Below are 20,729 nucleotides of genomic sequence, written 5' to 3'. Positions count from 1 at the left end.
CCGTGGGAATCGGGATGTTGCAGTTTGGGTTTCCTGAAATCGTACGTGAGACTGTCTTCTCATATCTATGATTCTTACCTCTGAATGAAATCGACGCATCATAATAGTGTGATGCTGGTAGTGAACATCTTAAGAGAATCTTAATTAGCCTAGGCCCTGTTTTTAATATTTGATTTCATTCGACTGCATGTGGCCTTCTTTCATCTACTGGCCGTCGGTTTTTCGTAATCGCCACGCAAGCACGTGTTGCCGTACGGGTATATGTGTCGCTATCGAGTTTTACTGCCTCGGCTCCCATTGTTGGCATAACATACGGTCAGCGTTACAGTTACGTAATTATTTCATTCTAACCACTTCTAGTTAATTATGATTGCGAAAATAGATCATGGGAGTTGTGGTGTCTTCACAAGAGATACCCTGCTTTCTCCCATGGGTTATTTACATTTTCCATTTCTGCTGCTATATTTTTATTGATTGTAGTATAATTTGACATTAATTGATGTACGGTACAAGGAGAAATGAGAACATTCTCCCATGAGAATATTATATGTTTTACCAGTTTATATTTTTTAAATGTTATATTTTATAAATTATATACATGCAGAAAAGATATGAAAGTTATAGAAGGAAATCTAAATAGAATCATGTTATATTTTTTATTGATTACTATTAAGGTGTTTTGAAAGCAAAATGATAGCTTATACGCAATATTTTATTGTTTTACTTCTCATTAAATTATGCAAGTAAATCAGTTAGTCAATCAAAGTAAGACTATATATACATTACAAATAACTGTAACGTCTTAAAAATCACAAAATTCATTAATGGATATTGAAACATGGTAACATAATCCTTAGAAAGGTCTGTGAAATATAACACAAGGGTGAGCAGAGAGCAATCGCCGGTATCAACGAATGCCAAAGGATATGCCAAAATAGTAGGTCTTATTAAACGATATTTTATTAAACGATCAACGCTTTTGCAACGATGTAAACATTTGAAACATCTAACATTGAAACGCTGGATATTTCTCGCCTCTCGCCGTAGAGAAAAGCTAGAGAAATTACGAAAGTACGTATGCAGTGTAGGAAGTATCGAAGGAAGGATGTATTTAGTGATGGAAAATAATTTGACTCGAATGCGTTAGATGTTCCTAAGAATCATGCAGTACCAAACCATTATTCAGATAAAAGGAAAGGAGAAGAAAAATGGAAAGATTAGAAATGATATACTTGCGTTGCGAACTTTGGGACGGAAACGGAAAGAAGATGCGCATGATACGTTTAGAATATGAACATGTTGGGTAGTGGAGAAATGACACTTATAGATATATGGAAGGAAAAAAATAATAACGGATGGATTCTTTCGTTCGTGCACTTAAATCAGATGATCATGTGGTTAGTATGAATTTCTGTAATAACGTCATTGGAAGAAATGGAGTTAATTATTCCTGCGCGATATAAAACGCAGCATACGCCAACCTCCTAATTATGGAAATTTTCATCACTTTATAGACGAATATATTTGTATGATTTGAATGTACAACTATCTCTAAAGAAATTACATGTAGAATTTTAGCATGTTTCTCTTGGCATAAAAATTGTGCAATATGATCAAGCAACAGTGATATAAAATAATATCACGTTACAGTTTATCTGAACGAAAAAACGAAATATTTACTTGTGTAATATTCACAAATAAAACTATGCAATTACCAGAGATATCGCAATCGATCGAAAATGTTGCACGATTCAAAACAGTTTCTTAAAAAAAGTGGAAAGAAGTGTTGGTTTATTAGATCATGTGAAACAAGAAAGTATTCACATAATGACAACTCCGAGGCTCTACTTCCTAGGATTATAGGATTTGGAGGTGCAGTTCTACCCCAGAAATGCTTGTAGAGCCTCTTCACCTCCCTTGCCTCTGGCGGTTGCCTGCCTGGTTCTAAGTAAGCCAAGTCATTGTTAACAATTACATCGGCCAACATCCTTGGACACATTTTAAAGATCTCCTGACAGCATGCGTTGACCCAAGATGACGGCATGCAGATAGGTTGTGTTCGCGTCGCTTCGTACACTGTCCGTGTGTACAAACAGTACGCCACGAATGTAATCCAGATGTCTTCACGTGGGCAGGCGCCACCCGCCACCCGCCACGAATGCAAGCATGGTTTTGCAACCCTTGAAAACGCAAAAGCCTGAAAAAGGGGCAGAGTGGTCAACCCCTAAAGATACTAATATAAGCGCTACACCGATAAAGCAAAACAGCCCAGAAATCAAGAAGCGGTCTGATGAAGAGAAGGAGGATACTAAAGAAGAATCGCGGCCAATACCCGACATAAGGGAACGAGCTAGCGATATGGAAAAGAGGGTCCTACCATTCTGCCACGACCCGAGCAACAAAGTTAACAAGGGCAAACCGCAACGATAATGCGTTACTTTAAGGATATGAGAGGATTTGTGGAGAATCTCCTGCTCCACAACTGTCATCTAGCCGAAAGGCTAGAACAAGCTAAAAGCTAAGAATAAGGAAACTGCGATATTAAGCGCTGTGAGTAAGTCGCTGGAAGCCAGCAAGCGGCTTAAAACGGCCGTTAAGAAAACAACGAAGATGGCCAGCAATAAAGCGGACAAATGGCGGTAAAACCACCGAGAAATGTGGTTATAATCCGGTTGGAAGTTGAGGATGGTGAAATAAGAACCAGCGGATTTATCGAGAAGTGAGTTGTGTATTATACAATTTTTCTAGATGTATATGTTTTTTTGTCACATAAATGTTATTAGGCCAGTTGCTGAACAAGAGCATAAAGATTCATCACTTTGAGCAGAGGCATATGCTTGTACGAGTTTAAAATAATCTTCTTACCATTGAAATCTATCCATAGTTACGCTATAAATTATAATACAATTTGTATATTGTATTTGTATTCAACAGTACATCTCAACTGAACAAATGTATTGCGTAACAACTATTTATCACTAAAGCGAAGATGTCTAACCCAATCGAATTTTATTGTCAATGTTAGTATTATTTTAGAAATGATATAAATAGTAAAAATGAAAAGTAAACAACTTTTAATTCTCTGATAATTTAATAAGAGGAGCATCTAACGCTCCTTTTCTCTCGATCTGTTTAGCAATAATTTTATTCACTAATTTTTCGAGAGCATCAAATATGATCTCACTGCGCTCAAGACTGTCAATAGACAACGTGCAGAGAAAACTTTGATGCCTCGTCTGTGAAATGCTGTCAAAAAGGCTTTAAGTGAAAACATACATACATGCCTGTATGAAAACTGCAACTGCTCACGAATACAATTTCGACTCGGATTTGAGAATCCTATAAGATATCATTTTAAACTATACTAAATATATAGAGTACGCTGTCCCGCGTATCCTGAAGATATCTTTAAAATGACGGTCCTACCAAATTAAATTCAGACTGTTTTCTGAAACTGCTTAATCAAATGATGCATTGATTTATTTTTATAGTAGTAAATCTGGGCACCAGAAATTTGCTCCGTATAAAAGTCCATGGAACTCGGTCTATTTATTACCATTACGAAGCATGTATACTCTAACAGGAACACTCCTAAAATGATAATGCTTAAAGGAAAGCGCGTCAAAATCGCTGTCTCTCAAATCCATTCAATGAATAAGAGACGAATGAAGATGCGTATTATAGTTATATGCAAGTATCCGTAAAGTGGTGTGAGACGTTCGAACAGGTTTGTTCGATGAAAATCAGCTACATACTCTGTTCCGGGTGAAGAAATGAGCCGCAAGTGGAAAAGGGTGAAAAGGGAAGGGGAAATAAGGAGAATACAAAGAGTTGATGAATGTAAGGAATGGAAGCTGAATCTCAAAATAAGGAACAAGAAAAACCAGCTACTTACGATAACACGGTTGCTAGTCATCTGTTCTCGATGACGATTGCCTATACCACCGTCCTTGTTGAATATTTTAGCAGTTCTAATATAATTGAGCATATTATATTATATTTCGATGTACACTATCTCTTCGACCACTTATTTCCGTGATTATGACTGAAGAACAAACAGAAGATACTTATCGCAAATTAAATTTAAGCATGAAGAAACTTTATGTAACTTCAAATGGGAAACTAATGTTAACTCCAAATGGGAAAATATGTATATATCAGCATGGATCATGATCTCTCTATTTTTACATCAAATGTTTTGAAAAGTTGTATTTCAAAGCATGGCATGGTTTTCGTTGAAGGAAATCGTTTCGTGGAAGGAAACTTCAAATAGTGAAAGAGGAAAATTATATAGCTCTGAAAGAATAATATAATTTAACATGAAAATATAAAAAAACTGAGTACATCGAAATATAATAGATATTTTACAAGGGAAGTAAAAATATAGGAAAATAAATATAAGTAAAAAATATAAGTAAAAAAGTATAAGAAATCATTTATTTTTTCTAAAATATATTTTGTATGACGCGTGCTATCATTTTGTTATCTCAAATTTATCTTCTATTTATATTTCTTTACATAATTTTCATAATATATTTATGAATTAGATGTATTTTCATAACCTACGTTCGACTAGTGAGTTTTCACATGCTCAATGAGATATGTATGAGTATAGAAAGTGTATAAATATATGTCTGGTTTACATTATAATTAGGGTTAGGGGCGTGAAACGAATCTTCGTTTGGATTACACATTGTCGTTATACAATAGAGAAGACATTGACTAGTGCAAATACGATTATTACAGAATCTGACAAGGGATCGTGGTAATTAGATACTCGAGAAGCTAATGACAATGATCCTAGGTTCAATAACGAATCCGCGGTCGACGGGATGATAGATGAACGTGCTCACAAAACCTAAGTCGGACGCGTAATATTCACTGGTCGTAAGGGGTTACTCTTTTCGTCGATCAGATCGCGAGAGAGAATGACTTTCCCGTCCCGATAATGCTACAGAGGAAAACTATAATGGGGTGTGTCTAAGAACACGAGATCATCGGATTCGTCGAGAAAAGCCCTCGTTCAGAAAGTAAGGGAAATTGGCGTTGCTGCTAATTGGTCAATCTCCATATCAGTGGTTAGAAAAAGATGCTAGCTGCCCTCGAGGGAAAGTTGCTAGTGGGAGACACCGTTCGTTGAAAAAATAGGACTCTCCTATCTTCCAGTAGTTGGGACAAAGACTGTTTGTATGTTTATATATTTATAACGGGCTCTCAGGCTAACTGAACATGTATTGCGGAGACACGCCGTAAGCGAGCTACGGGACAGAGACCGTTGGAATGTTTACTATCGAGTGTTACAACTATTTCCTTTTTAAGGAGAGCTACAGAATTACTCCATGCCTTTGTTAGACATAGCGTTCATCCCGTGAACGTTCGGCGACTGGCTGTCGCCTCAAGCCCAAGCTCATTATCACAACTCTCGAACAATTACTATCGGATTGAATAACTACAATTGTTTACTTACAGCTATAGTAGACTTTAGATTACAATGTTGCGGGATTATCCAAAATTCCAAAGGCTCCGATGTTCTTTCATCTCCGACACATATATTTTTTATGTATCTTCAAACACAAACTAGAATATCGAGCATGTTATCATTTTCCTGTGGATTCTAAAATGATCAACTGTGGTTGATAAATTAACAAATTGTAAAAATTTGTCGATTTGTACTACGAGTGCGGAGTGCGAGTAGTAACGATAGTGAACACACAATTGAATACCCAAACGACAAACTCCTGAGCATTATACTTATTTTTACATGGGTCCAAACTTTATCGATTCGATGTAGGATCCGACCGCTCTGGGTTATTCAAAATGTAGGTGGAGGAATAGAAAAGGAAAGGGGAAGACGTTTGGATATAGTGGATTTGAAGTACAATTTCATTCGCAAAATATAGCGAACCGAGAGAGAACCGTGGAAAGATTTGGTCATTTGTGCGCTTCATCTAACGCTGGAGAGAAGAAAAGAAAAAAGAAACGAGAGGGGAGAGACCAAAAGAATGAAAAATAAAATCTTTCTTCATAAAAGAAAGAAAAGATTCACCTTATCGTTATCCACACACACATACACAGACACACACACACACACACACACACACGCATTCACGGTTTCACCGTATACACTTGTTGTGTACTATCGTATTATTTTACCGACCAGTAGCGGTTGAAAATCCTACGGACTGTCTACCTCTCACTCGGTCGCAGATACATCGTTGACGCCAGCTCTGTTTAGACTCTAGGATATCGCGCGGGAATATACGCGCTTTTTCTCATACCTATAGAAATGTTAACTCAATTTGGCGAAACTACTTATAATATTTATGTTGAGGTTATTCGATGTGTAAACAGAGAAAACACGTGGATAAATTGTAAGGCAGAAAATATATTTAAATAGAAGTGTAATAAGTAAGAATACAATTTGAGCTGGTCCAGATCCGCACGCTAGCTGTGTTACCCAATAACTGAAAAACCCCGAAGCCAACGTCGCCTGTCTAAACTTTTCTAAATTCAGCGGTTTCCCGTACCACAGTTCATATGGTGTTTTCTTGTCTTGTCTTGTCGGCCCCGTCTTATTTATGACATGTACTGCTGTGTTCATGGCTTCGGCCCATAAGAACAGCGGTAGATTTGGTTTCGAATATAGCATCGACCGACCTGCCTCTACTATTGTTCTATATTCCCTTTCTGCGACACCATTCTGTTCAGGAGTGTATGGGACGTTAATCGTGTGCCTAATTCCCTGACTTCTTAAAAATTCTTTGACTTCTTTATTTTGGAATTCTTTCCCTCCATCACTATGAATTTCTTTAATTTTATCCTTAAATTGATTTTCAACTTCTAGGCAAAAGGTTTTTAGTTTTTCAATTACTTCTGACTTACGTCGTAAGAAGTAAATCTTTGTGAATTTTGAAAAATCATCTTTAAATGTCAGAAAATACAGTTTCTTGCCTAATGACTCGACTTCCATAGGTCCACATACATCCGTATAAATAATTTCGCGAGGTTTAGTCGCCCGATTGATTTTCTCGTGAAAACTCGATCTATGCTGTTTCCCGTACGCGCAACCTTCACAGAAAAAGTTATTATCCTCTACAACTTTCATATTTGAATTCTTTAAGAATTCTTTAACATGTCTGATGTTCTGATGACATAGCCGTTCGTGCCATAACTGTAATGTGACCGCGTTTGACTCTGCTCTATTGCTAAAATTACACACTGACGGTATGATAACTCGCATATCTACTTTATACAAATTTCCGATAACAGAACCTCTTGCTATTATTTTCTGATTTTGTGAAAATATACAATTGGTCCCTTCCTTTGAAACACAGAAATCTATGCCCCTTCTTGTAACAGAAATAATGGAAAATAGATTTCTTTTCATACCTGGTACGTACAGAACATCGTTCATTGTACATGTTACCCATTTGCCGCCCACAAAAGTCTCTACTCTGATTTTTCCTTTGCCGCACGCATCCATGAATGTGCCATCGCCGATCTCTATCTTCACCGTGTTATCGAATTCTTCGAAGACGCTAAACCATTCCCGTCGTCCTGTCATGTGATCCGTAGCTCCTGAGCCGATTATCCAAACATCAGGGTTTGCCGCTTGTATCGCTGAGGTACTTCCTAATAAACCAATTCCGCTGTGATCCCGATTTTGGTTTCTAGGTTCCTGGTTGTCTCTATTGTTGCTTCTTTTGTTATTTTTAAAACAGTTTTTGCTGGTGTGGCCTTTCCTTTTGCATATAAAGCATCTAAAGCAATCCTTCTTTAGATGGCCAACTTTTCCACAGTTAAAGCAACTTGGTCCTTGTTTCTCGTATTCACGTTTACTTGACTGCTTCTGCTGTTCCCTTTTATAATTATTACCTTTTGTTACCAGTGCCACCGATGTTTCCTGGTCGTCTTTCTTCCATCTAATTTCTTCCGTCATCAGCCTGGTACTAAGCCTGTCTAAGGTCTTCTTTTCTTCTTCCACGGAATCCCACGCACTGTGAAAATGATCGAATTTGTTTGGTAACACCGATAAAATGCGTGTTATCAGCATTTTCTCGCCAATTTCACTCCCAAGGACTTTCATCTTCGCCGCTATGAGTTCCAACTTTGATAGGTTGTAAGAGACATTTTCAGATTCTTCCCATTTAAAATCGAAGAACTGCTTCTGGACCATATTTAAATTCTCATCCGACTTCATGTCATATACTGTATTCAGCTTTTTCCACATTTCATGTGCTGTCGTGCAACATAAAAGAAGATCCAACGGTTTCTTTCCTACCGAGGTCACGATTAATTTTCTCGCTAATCGATCTGCTTTCAAAAATCTTCCACGAGCGATTTCTTTCTCCGCGCTGTTACCTGGATGACACAAATTCCCTTCACACACGTTGATCGGGTCGTCATCTTCCTCCAAAAGTGTACGCATAACAAAACGCCACTGGAGCCAATTTTCTTCGCCGCGTAACATCTCGACCTTCGCACTTGCTGATTCCATTTTAGCACTATCCCTTATTTTACTAAGCACAACACTTTAACAATTTATTCATTTCACGTTGCTACCTTGCAATTTACAGCCCTGGGCCCATAACCTGTTGAGGTTATTCGATGTGTAAACAGAGAAAACATGTGGATAAATTGTAAGGCATCGTTTTCCTTTGATCCACAATCTTCTATCCACGAAATTATCACTTTTTGCAGGAAATTTTTTATACGTATTCTTATTCTGTGGTCCATAATCATTTCCGTTGGGGCCCGGGAGCATCTTCTTTTATGCCCTCGTAGTAGTGATCCCCGCCGCTTCACATTCACCGTCGTTACTTCTGAGGTGATGGGCGTGATAGGTATTGAAGGAACACTCGAATATGTTTAACAATAAATATTTATTAACAAAATATATTCGATGAGTATACTTGGCGTAAAACTCGCGGTTATTAATTTCGGTTCGCGATTACAAGTTCGAACTCGGGTAGATACGATTCGGTATGCGCTACGAGTTTGGACGATGATTGCCTGAGATGTCGAGCAACTCGGATCAGTGATTACTGCCAACTACCAACTATCAATTCGGACGGGCGTCTCGCGACTGACTTTCTGTCACGATGATGCTGGATAGGAAAAGCTGTGGTGGGGTGTCTCTAAGGATACGAGATCATCGGATTCGTTGAGGAAAGCGTTGGTTCGGAAAGTGAGGGAAGTGGACGTCGCTGTTAATTGGCTAAATTTTGAGTTGGTGGTTGGAAAAGGATGCTAACCACCCTTGAGAGAAAGATGCTAGTAGGAAGCGTCGTAGGTGAGGAAAGCAGATTTCCAGTATCTTCCTGTAGTGGGCGGTAGGTATAGGGGCTGTTAAGACAAAGACCATTTGTCCCTTTGGAGGACCTTAGCTAAATTAATCCTAAGATTTGTAGCAGGTCCTTAGGTTAACTGAAAATATTCTGTAATAATGTATAGGCATTTGGCAATCATCTTGTCCGAAGGATAGGGTCTTTGTGTAACGAGCCATGGGACAGAAACCGTTGGAAAGTTTGCTGTCGAGTGTCGCTACACTTCCTTCTGTTACTGCCCTCTTAGTACATTCCTTGGTTAGCCGTTCCACCGTCTCCTGGAGACGACTGACCTCACTCTGCAGAAAGCGCACCCTTCTCCGCAGGTATGCGCTGTCCGCGTGTTCATGTCCCTGAATCGGTTAGCTGTCCTTCTCGGTCCCTTCTCTTTCCTCCGATTCCGTCTTTATATCCTCTTTCCGCACGTCGTCGTCGCCAACGGCACTGTCGCGGATGCAGAGACGGCAGAGATCGGCGATTGTTGAGGCGACGGCGGAGGTGGTGACCACGTGCGCCGTTGGAGTTCAGCGTTAAACGCTCTCGCCCTCCGTGAGGCCAACCATGACCGGGTAATTTTCCGGTATGATCGTTCGCCGAGCGCGTTCACAACGGTCGTAGAGGAAGGACACGATGACATTTCGTCGTCGAATCTCACCCTGCCGCCGCCACCGTACCGCGAAAGCAGCCCATCCGACGAAGATCCCGGGCCGCTGATAGTTACATCCGGACCCTCTGACCTTCCCCGAGACTCCTCTGGTTGCACGTCCTCGTCACCAGACGCATGAACACGCCCGGGGGCCTGATGGTCCACCCCCGGACGGCCACGATTGCTCGATGGCGACGCAGCGGGGCTCGCTTTACAACCCGCGGCTGCACCGGTACTGAGGTATCTTTTCCCTGCGCCGTAAACGTTACTGCCTTTTTTGTCTGCCATATCCATCCTCCGCAAAATTCTCTGCACCGGATCTGCAAACTAGCGGGTGCCAAAGGCACCGACGAGCCATAGTCCTACGCCCTGAAAACCCATACCCGCCTCGTGTTCCCCGAAAGTGTGGATCGCTTCACGATTTTGCGTGTCATACTTGCGCAGGGGTCATGCTAATCTTCTATGTATCGTTCCAATTTTAGTATATGTAATGCCGAAGCAAGTACTCCCCAATTTCTACCTGATGGAACAATAACCATAAGGAATGTCTCGATTTGAACGTGTTTTAGGCGACTTAACTGCTTTAGCGGTAAATCCAGAAGCCTCGTTTTATGGCCGTTCCTTAGGATTATTGCGACCCGCATAATTATATGTCGGAGATGAAAGGAAAACCGGAGCCTTCCCTTTGCAACTTTTGGGAAAGTTTTCTAATGCTTTAGCCTAGATTTTATCATAGCTGTAATTAAGCAATAGTTGTCATTTGTAATTGTTTGATATTTGTGATTGCGAAAGTGGGTTCGAGGTGACAACTGGTCGCCGAACGTAGCCACGGTCACGGGATAAACGTTTTGTCTGACGAAGGTGTGGATCGGTTATATTGTTCTCCCTAGAAATCACATAGAATTGTACTTTGGAGATGTCGATATAATGGGACACACGTTTTATTAGGAATCAAACTCCAGACAGAAACTGCCTAGCAACGGCGTTTGGATCTTTCTCGGTGCTTCCAAAGAGTATACAACAAACTTTTGACAGAAACTGCCTAGCAAAGGCGATTGGAACCTTCTCGATGCCTCCAGCGAGCATATAACAAACAAATGCAGTCGTATAGCGAAAAAGATTTTCATCAGATATTCATTCGTGTGATCGCCTTGGAAAGTGATACATCGAGCGATTTACCGAGTGTCTCAGCAATCGTATCTTTTGTATTTAAAATTATTCTACGCATAGTAAAGAGTTATCCCGTTGACCGTGGATTCGTTTGAACCCAGGAACATTGTTAATAGCGTTAATTAAATTCATTATTCGTAAAACCTATTAATCGTTAATCTCATTATTCGTGAAATTTATTATTCGTAAGACATATTATTTGTTCCCCTTATTATTCGTTAAACTTATTATTCTTTAATCTAATCATTAGTTAAACTTATCGTTTGTTAATCTTATCATTCATTAAACTCATTATTCATAATATTTTGTAAAATCTTGTATATTCGCGTAAATATAATCTCTGTTTCGTAAAACAATGGCTAATTCAAACGAAGAATCGTTACGCGCCTTAAATTCTAATGATAACCCGACATATATATGCACAGTTGATGGACACCTCGACCGTAGAGAGTCACCGGACGTAACATATTCCATACTTGTAACAAAATATGGTGGTTTCCATAAAATGCATGTTAACATCTTGAAAGTTTTATTGTTTGGAGTGATGGAGTTAGACCTTTATATTTTTTAGTTGTTTCACAAACTCACAATTTGCTTTTCAGAAGTGTTCTATCCATATCGATATTGTTATAGTAGTTATTGTGATAAATATGTTGCCATATGTTCTTGTAAGGTTCAGTAATCCTTAGAACAGTGTCTTCTAATTTTCTTCTTTCAACAGTATACACGTAAAAGTTGCATATGTAAGAGCATCCTGTAAGAGCTTCACATAGCACTCTTACAAGTATTCCATATTTTGTAATTTTTAATCGAAATAAATTTCAATCGAAAGTCTGCTCCTCTAGAGAATCATACACTCATCCAACTACGATTGTTGTTAAGCTGAGGTTTCGTTTTCTTGGTTGTCTTGTGTTACGTTTTGTTTGGCTCGTTTTGGTTGTGTTGCCGTTAATTTTTGAATTCAGATTAAATTGTAGTGTTGTCTGTTATTTAATGCGATTGACAATTAAACTCCACGTTTCGGCTAACCTGCTACGCGCAGGAGTACTGGCACGGGAGAGGATTAAAGTTGGTGAAAATAAATGTTCGCTTACTCCTATTATATTATTAGACAAATATTCTTCACAAAAAAATGTTTATTCATATTTTAATTGGATATTGGCAGAATTCTCGTTGAAATTTCAAATACTCGAAGTTACTCGAATCGTTCGCAATACGTTTTCACTCTTATTAATTACAAGATTTTAATTTGATAGATTTGCAATAATTTACAAATTGACAAATGCAATCACGTCGATTAACAAGACTAACAAGAACTGGGGAACTGAGGAACTCTGAACTAAGGAATTACCTCTCTCTCTTCTATGTTGCTACGCTTATTTATATGTCGGAGATGAAAGAACACCGGAGCCTTTGGAATTTTGGATAATCCCGCAACATTGTAACCTAGAGTCTACCATAGCTGTAATTGAACAATTGTAGTTATTCAATCCGATTGTAATTGTTCGAGAGTTGTGATAATGAGCTTGGGCTCGCGGTCACGGGATGAACGCTTTGTCTAACAAAGGCATGGAATAATTCTATAGCTCTCCTTAAAAAGGAAATAGCTGTAACACTCGACAGTAAACATTCCAACGGTCTCTGTCCCGTAGTTCGCCACACGCAGACCCTATTCTTCGAGTAAGATGATTGCCACATGTCGATGCGTCTCCGCAGTACATGTTCAGCTAGCTCGAGGGCTCGTTATAAATCTTAAGATTTAGTCAACTAAAGTCGTTCAAACAGACAAACAGTCTTTGTCCCAACTACGGGAAAATAGGGGAGACCTATTTTTCAACGAGCGGCGTCACCCACTAGCAACTTTCCGTCGAGGGCGGCTAGCATCTTTTTCTAACCACTGATATGGAGATTGACCAATTAGCAGCAACGCCAATTTCCCTTACTTTCTGAACGAAGGCTTTTCTCGACGAATCCGATGATCTCGTGTCCTTAGACACACCCCGTTATAGTTTTCCTCTGTGGCATCATCGGGACGGGAAAGGCATTCTCGCTCGCGATATCATCGATGAAAGGAGTAACCCTTTACGACGACTGAATATTACGCGTCCGACTTAGATTTTGTGAGTACGTTCATCTTTCATCCCGTCGACCGCGGATTCGTTATTGAACCTAGGATCATTGTCATTAGTTTCTCGAGTACCTAACTACCACGGTTACTTGTCCGGTTCTATAATAATCGTATTTCCACTAGTCAATGTCTTCTCTATTGCATAACGACAACGTGTAACCCAAACGAAGATTCGTTTCACGCCCCTAACCCTAATTCTAATGTAAACCTGACATATATTTAGGTCTACCGTGGAGGGGTCGTCATGTGACGGGTTATTCCATGGGGGTTGTGAGGCTCGAATTTGGTTTCTATACAAATTGTTAAAATTTATTTACATTTCAAATTGGAACGCTCACTCTCGCTATTGGTGGTTTCAGTCTACGTTACACGCGGGACGTGACACTTGTTTACGCTGTGTCTTAATTTCTAATATTCCCTTTTGATGCTACCTGGGAAAACGCGGGTGCTGCTTATCTTCTGCTGAAGTTTCGTCTTCTTGATTATCCTGTTTACGCCGCTTATTGCATAACCTGAGGCGTCTGTCGTAAGATTAAAGTGTTTGGAAAAATCCGGATATTGCAGAATAGGTTTTGTCATTAGCGCTGTTTTTAAATTGTTGAATGCATTTTCTTGATTCTCCGACCATTTAAAGGGGATGTCTTTGTTCAATAGTTGTGTTAATGGTTTTGCAATTTTGGAGAAATTAAGTATAAATCATCTGTAGTATCCCGCTAGTCCCAAAAACTGTTTGATATTTTTCGCTTTCCTTGGTCATGGAAATTTCGATACGGCTTCGATCTTCTGTGGAGCGGGTTTTACACCATCTTTACTGATTATGTGTCCCAAATAACTTTGTGTCGTAGGAACTCGCATTTATCGGGTTGCAATCGCAATTTGGCTGCATTTAGTATTTCCATTAACTCGTTAAATTTAATTTCGTGTTCGCGAGGAGATCTTGAATAAATCACTATGTCATCCAGATAGACGAATAGTTCTACTCCTTACAATCCTGATAACGCTGAGTTCATCAAGCGTTGAAATGTTGCTGGAGCATTTTGAAATCCAAGGGCCATTCTTTTGAATTGGAAGTGTCCGTATGGTGTTGAGAATGCAGTCTTGTGGGCATCCTCCTGTGTCATTCGAATCTGGCCGAAGCCTGATGCCAAATCGAATGTGGAAAAATATTTTGCACTTCATAATTGATCCAATATCTCTGTAGTGTTGGGGAGCGGATAAGCATCGCCGAACATTTTATCATTATGCTTTCGAAAATCAATAACTAGACTGCAATGTTTGTTTCCTTGCGAGTTTGGTTTCTTTGGCACAATCCATAGCGGAGAATTGTATGGAGATATCGATGGTTCTACGACATCAGTATCCAATAATTCTTGAATTTGACGATTTATCTCTTCTTGATGTACAGGTGGATAACGGTACTGTTTAATATTGATCGGTATGTCGTCCGTTGTGATTATTCGATGCTCTAGAATTTCGGTTCCTTCCAACGTATCTCCTGGGATTTGAAATCTACCTTGATTCCTCCGAATTAATTCTTCGACGATTTTTCTTTCCTCCTTGTTCAAGTGTTCAAGTCGCAATAATTCGATTATTTTGTCGAACCTATTTTCTTTTGATTTTGAAATTGCTTTGCAAGTCGTGCTAGGCGGCGAGCCGAGGTTCTCCAATTCTTTAATTAGCATTGTAGGTGTGATAAATTCGTAATCTTTCGATGTGGTATTTATTATTCTTGTATATCCTCGTCCCTTATGGTTCTTCGCACCTACATTACCAAAATAGACTCCCTTGATTGGCTCGATTTTGGGAATAAATCCCTCTTTTATCTCCGGATTTGTAATGTTAATCGAACATGGCACCGAACTTCGTTTCAGCACGATTATCTTTTTTCTTGTATCGAAGAGGATATAAATATTTCCCCACTTGATATGTTTTCGCTCGTAATCCAAACGAGCCTTGCATCCTGGGAAAAATTCGGATCGCAAGATTCCATCTTGATCGATCAGCAATGAGTCAACTATGTGAAAAATAACTTTTTTTTTATATATATTTTACGTGAAGGAAATCGGCACGGACGCCAGGCCGCTTCTGATAACCGTCCCGGCTGCGATCGAGAGAGGCCCGGGAACTGCTGTGAACGTCGCAACGGGGCCTCCCCCGCTGATGGGACGGTGTGTGGCCATTGTCACATCGCGCCTCGTCGCCGGAGCCGCCGTGCCAGGCAGCCCGGTTTCCCTACCGGACTGCTTGGCGGCCCCGAGGCCAAGCGCCCAAGCCCGAACCCCATGGTGGGCGCGGCGCGCCCGGCGCACTTCGCCAACGCCACACGGAATCCCAGGCGATCACCCATCCAAGTACTATCCCTGCACGCCGCTGCTTAACTTTCGTGATCTAACGGGAACGAGTGCACTCAGCGCGGCCAGGGCGTTGGCTACTTTCACTTGAACTGGAATGCATTTAACTATGTGTACTGCTTCTCCTGCGACCAAAGCCATGTGTCCTGGAGTTTTGGTTATTGCATACGCAAATTCACCAGGTAATATAGTTGCTAGACTTAATGCATTCTCTATTATTTTCTTTTCCGAGATGCATCTTAGTGTCAATATATCCTGATAGAGTGCCGTTATTTGCCTTCTGACAGTTTCTCTACGTAAATGAATTTTGAGTTAACGTATGCGAATATATCCAAATTTTCGACTGCTGTTTTACGTTTGCGTATAAATGTATTTCCTTTAGTCGTTTCTAGGAGAAAGAGCTTGGGGTGTTCTATGGATAACAGGGTGTATCCGCACAAAGGCTGTTCTCCAGCCTTGGTTGGCATAAAGGTTATTTCTTGAGTCGTAAAGGCAAAACCCGGTAGCGTCGGGTTGCTATTGGTTTTTATTTCTTGAATTTTTGTGGCGATTCCTTCGTACAAGACGTCATATTGGTCGAACTTACATAGGAATAGTGGATGTGGCTGCCAATAGGTGTATCCATCTTCTGAATCCAAACAAGTTCCTTTATTAATAGCGCATTCATTAAACTATTCATTAGACTTATTCATTAGACTAGCACTATTCATTAAACTTATTTAACGAATAGTAAGTTTAATGAATAGTATGATTTACGAATAATAAGTTTAATGAATGCTATTAACAACGTTTTTGTGTTTAAACGAATCCACGGTCAACGGAATAACTCTTTACTAAGCGTAGACTAATCTTAGACGCAAAAATACGATTGTTGAAAATGCTCGATGTGTTACTCTCCAAGACAATCGCACGAATGCCAGCCTCGTGGAGATTTTTCTCGCTGTACGATTGCATTTGCTTTCTATACTCGTTTGGAAGCATCGAGAAAGTTCCAAACGCCGTTGCTAGGCAGTTTCTGCCTGAAGTTTGATACATACTCGTTGGAAACATCGAGAAAGTTCCAAACACCGTTGCTAGGCAGTTTCTACCTCGAGTTTGATTATTAATACAATGTATGTCCCATTGTATCGGCACCTCCGAGGCAACATCACACGTGGCTAGGCCCGCTCCCGAGGCCGCATGCCGCCACTACCACATTTCTCGGAAAACCCATACAACCACTCCAGACCTCCGTTAGGCAAAACGTCCATCCCGTGACCGTGGCTACGTTCGGCGACCAATTATCACCTCGAACCCAATCTCGCTATCACAAATCTTGAACAATTACAGCTAGGGTAAAATCTAGGCTAGAGTAGAGGATGTTCCCAAAATTTCCAAGAAAAGGCTTCGGCTTTCCTTTCATCTTCGATATATATAAAAAACGATAGGCGAATGAACAATACTTTATTCAAAAGGCGAAGTTACACTTCAATAGCAAAATACAGACTGACTTACTTACTAAAGAACTGGGATCTTTGCCTCCTCACTATGATTCATATATCTCACGGGTGGGAGTTCGGTTACTGTCTATTCTCACCGCTATCGCATGACCAGGTGTTGTATGCATATCCTGAGGTCGGCGGATTCCTGGCTTCTGGGCGACGTTACAAACTGATCGATCCCCTGATTTCTGTTACGATAATAGGGGTGGTTCAATTGAGTTTACACTAAATTAACAGGTATAAATTAATGTTTATTTCAACAACTTCGTAAAGAGATAGTTACGCTGGTGCGTATGTACAAGTTAAGTAAGCGATTGATTTAAGGGTAGAAACCCGATAAAGGTATGTTGATTATTCTAACGATGAAAAATAAGTAAAGTTCTGTGACGATGCTCTGTCGGAGGAAAGCTAGTGATAGGTGTTTCTAACCATCGGATTTGTTGATGATAATGTTGGTTAGGAGAGCGAGGATAGTAGACATTGCTTCTGACTGAAATTGAACTTCGTATAAGTTGATGGAAATTTTATTGTATAAATCCAACAGAGTGTCGGTTCAAAGTGTTACAACAGAATAATGTGTTGAGCGCTAATTTAGGAGGGTTTTTATATGGAGGTTTTAGTCCCTTTGGAGGGGCTGTTTTGTTATTATTTCGATGGCATACAGGATGTTTCGTCTACTTTATTACTGTTTCTGAGCGGGTGGCCTTTCTTGAGCGTGTGACACTTCCACCGGCATGTCGGTTGACGTCCACGGTTCGGCTAGCGAAAAAAGGAATAAATCGTAAAACTAAAGGATCGTTCAAAATTGACACTTTATACATTCGTTCAAGTTTGTATAACGAGATTGCGATATTAATTACACTATGTTACGTAGATATTAGTCTATATTCATTATTTACCGAAACTGTAGTAAGACTGACTAAACTTCGATTTTGATGTTTTTTGCGTATGTCGTGCAAATCTATATTTTGAAAAATCTTTTCCTATCCATACAAGGACTGAAATTGCTTAATTTCCGAGATATTCGCGAAAAACTGCCGGTATCGCTTGAATGAATTCTGCCTATAGTTGTGCGTCCGTGCAACCTATGCGTAGGTTGCTATCGGATACAGTATTTTGTTCATAGTATATGTAGGTATGATAGGGGGAGATTGAAAGATTACGGGAGATTAAAAGATTACGGGAGATTGAAAGATTACGGGAGATCGAAAGATTACGGGAGATTGAAATATTATTTAACTGCCAGGTAAAGAGAGACGTCCGCTTGAACTCGCTGACTAAGCCCTCTTGTCTTCATGTAGGCATTCTCTGCAAACACACACATACATTCCTTTATGCAAAAACTGCCTAGGTCGAGTTCACCGTCAAGCCACAAAAACGCGTGTGCTCGGCAGAAACAGAATAAGCCGATGAACCACCAATCAACGAAATAAACTTGATCGTTACAATAGACAATATAGAGGAAATTTATGTCGATTTTTCCCTAACAATAAATAATGTCAATGTTTGCGTACATTTATTGTACAATTACATTATTTATATAAATGTTCTTATGCTGTACAATTACATATATGTCGAGTCAAAGTTCGAATCTGGGCCCGAGTCGTCCTCTTGGCGGAGGCTTGGGACAGGTAAGGATTCCTCACTGAAGCTATCCATTTTTTTACACTGAAGTTATTTTTATTGACACACACAAAAATGTTACCAGTTGACACAGCTCACAATGATCACACACTCGCGACATCTGTGACATCGTTCGTGGAAAAATAGGTCTCTCCTGTCTTCCTGTAACTGGGACAAAGACTGTTTATCTGTTGAAGGATTTTAGGTAACTAGATATTAGTGTTTATAACGGTCCTCGGGCTAGCCGATCACGTACTGCGAAGACGCGTCGGCATCTGGTAAACATCCTGCCCGGAGAATAGGATCTGCGTGTGGCGAGCTACGGGACAGAAACCGTTGGAATGTCTACTGCCACGTGCCGCTACAAATCTTTCTTTTAAGGAGAGCTATAGGGTTACTTAATGCCTTTGTTAGACAAAGCGTTCATCCCTTGACCGCGGCTACGTTCGGCGACTAATTGTCGCCTTGAGCCCAAGCTCATTATCACAAATCTCGAACAATTACAATCGGACTGGGTGACTACAATTGTTTAATTACAGCTATGGTAGATTCTAGATTACGGTGTTAAGGAATTTTTCCGAAATATCAAGGGAAGGCTCCGATGACCTTTCATCTCCGACATATACTGTAGCCTGCCACGTGATTCTAACGACCTCGATTGAATTTATGTGCAAGTGCAAGTGCATTTTACGCAGTTTATCAATAGTTAGCGACTATCTCCACTCGAATAACTCTACCAGTGCTATACAACTCTCGGGGTGCATGCCGTGATCGCCCACTCCTTATAATAATATCAAACAATCCCATTATTTACATCTACAAATTTAAGACCGTCGCAACAGAATACCCATCCACTAGGTAAACAAAACAAAATAATACACCCGCCAAGCACGAACGCTCTGTAGATTGTTATCATCTGTTCCATTCGTGCTTTATAGACTAAACACTCATTCGTTAGATATTTAATTATTAAATTCAAATTATAAACTGAATTTCAACCACTGTCTAATAAATACTGCTCGCAAACCATCTATCATTTCTTAAATCAAATATAAGAATTGTTTATTTTATAAATTATGTTGTGTGTCTAAACACAGCCCACTCAAACATTGTATCGACCGCATGACATTGATTGTCAACAAGTCCTATAAACTAAGATCTTTCAAATTTCTTTTGTTTTTGATAGACACAACCGCTAGCCGATGAGTTATTCCGGTATATTTGGCTTGTTCTTTGTTATTATACAATTACTGCCATTTTTTACGACTGACCTCCTTTCTCGTAGTGACACGACACTATGCTATATTTAATCAAAACTCATAATTGTAGCGATAAAATACTTCCTATCAATACAATATTATTTAATACAATAATATAAAATTTAAATATCCTGGTTTAGGGCTGTTAAAGGATATAGGTTTGGGTTTATTAATTAATCGATTCACGCAGATTTGATTTTCTCCAATATATTTGATCGCCTCGTACAACACGTCTTAACACACAGAATACACTCGGTCAATTAACACGTGGTCGACTTCTAAGACAAAAGAGCGTCGTTAGAAGTCGTACCAACTTAGCTTGTAGTAACTAGCGATCATGCCAACCTAACATTTTTCAACACTCCCCTTTGATCGTAGTTCCTACAAGCCCCATAGCTTTGGTGAAATACTGAGTCTTAACCCTGTTTAAGCCTTTGGTAAGGATGTCAGCGTCATTCTCAGGACTAGGTATATACGTATAATCTAATATCCCCTTCGACACGCAGTTCTTAACATAAAAGTAACGCACTTGGACGTGCTTAGAACTTTCGGCAACTACTTCATCCTTTGACCATGAAATAGCTCCGATATTATCACAGAAGATCTTGCAAGGGCGAGGGCAATATGACAATTGGCCCAACTCCCTTAACAGTAAGGAAATCCACACTGTTTCCCTTGCTGCTTCCTGCATCGTCACGAACTCCGCTTCGCACGTCGATTGAACTATGATCGGTTGTCTTTTAGA

The 20,729-nt window shown here is 39.8% G+C and overlaps 2 protein-coding genes, 1 non-coding gene and 1 pseudogene across 3 annotated transcripts in view; all 4 read right to left on the bottom strand.

Annotated features, from left to right (window-relative positions):
- Window positions 1–20,729, bottom strand: part of LOC126875741 (omega-amidase NIT2-A-like) — a 199,007-nt gene that overhangs the window by 46,618 nt on the left and 131,660 nt on the right. The gene's annotated exons all lie outside the window — the stretch shown is intronic.
- The window catches only part of LOC126875728 (uncharacterized), a 303,269-nt gene that overhangs the window by 219,735 nt on the left and 62,805 nt on the right, over window positions 1–20,729 (bottom strand). The window lies entirely within an intron of this gene.
- LOC126875778 (U6 spliceosomal RNA) lies at window positions 10,372–10,478 on the bottom strand. Its single transcript, XR_007693657.1, has one exon. It is a non-coding gene; the product is annotated as a U6 spliceosomal RNA (small nuclear RNA).
- On the bottom strand, window positions 15,582–15,699 carry LOC126875777 (5S ribosomal RNA; annotated as a pseudogene).

Source organism: Bombus huntii, unplaced genomic scaffold, assembly GCF_024542735.1.
Source record: "Bombus huntii isolate Logan2020A unplaced genomic scaffold, iyBomHunt1.1 ctg00000057.1, whole genome shotgun sequence".
In the NCBI taxonomy this organism is placed as follows: domain Eukaryota; kingdom Metazoa; phylum Arthropoda; class Insecta; order Hymenoptera; family Apidae; genus Bombus; species Bombus huntii.
Note: the sequence above shows the minus strand (reverse complement) of the source record. Positions and strands in the feature narration are given on the sequence as shown.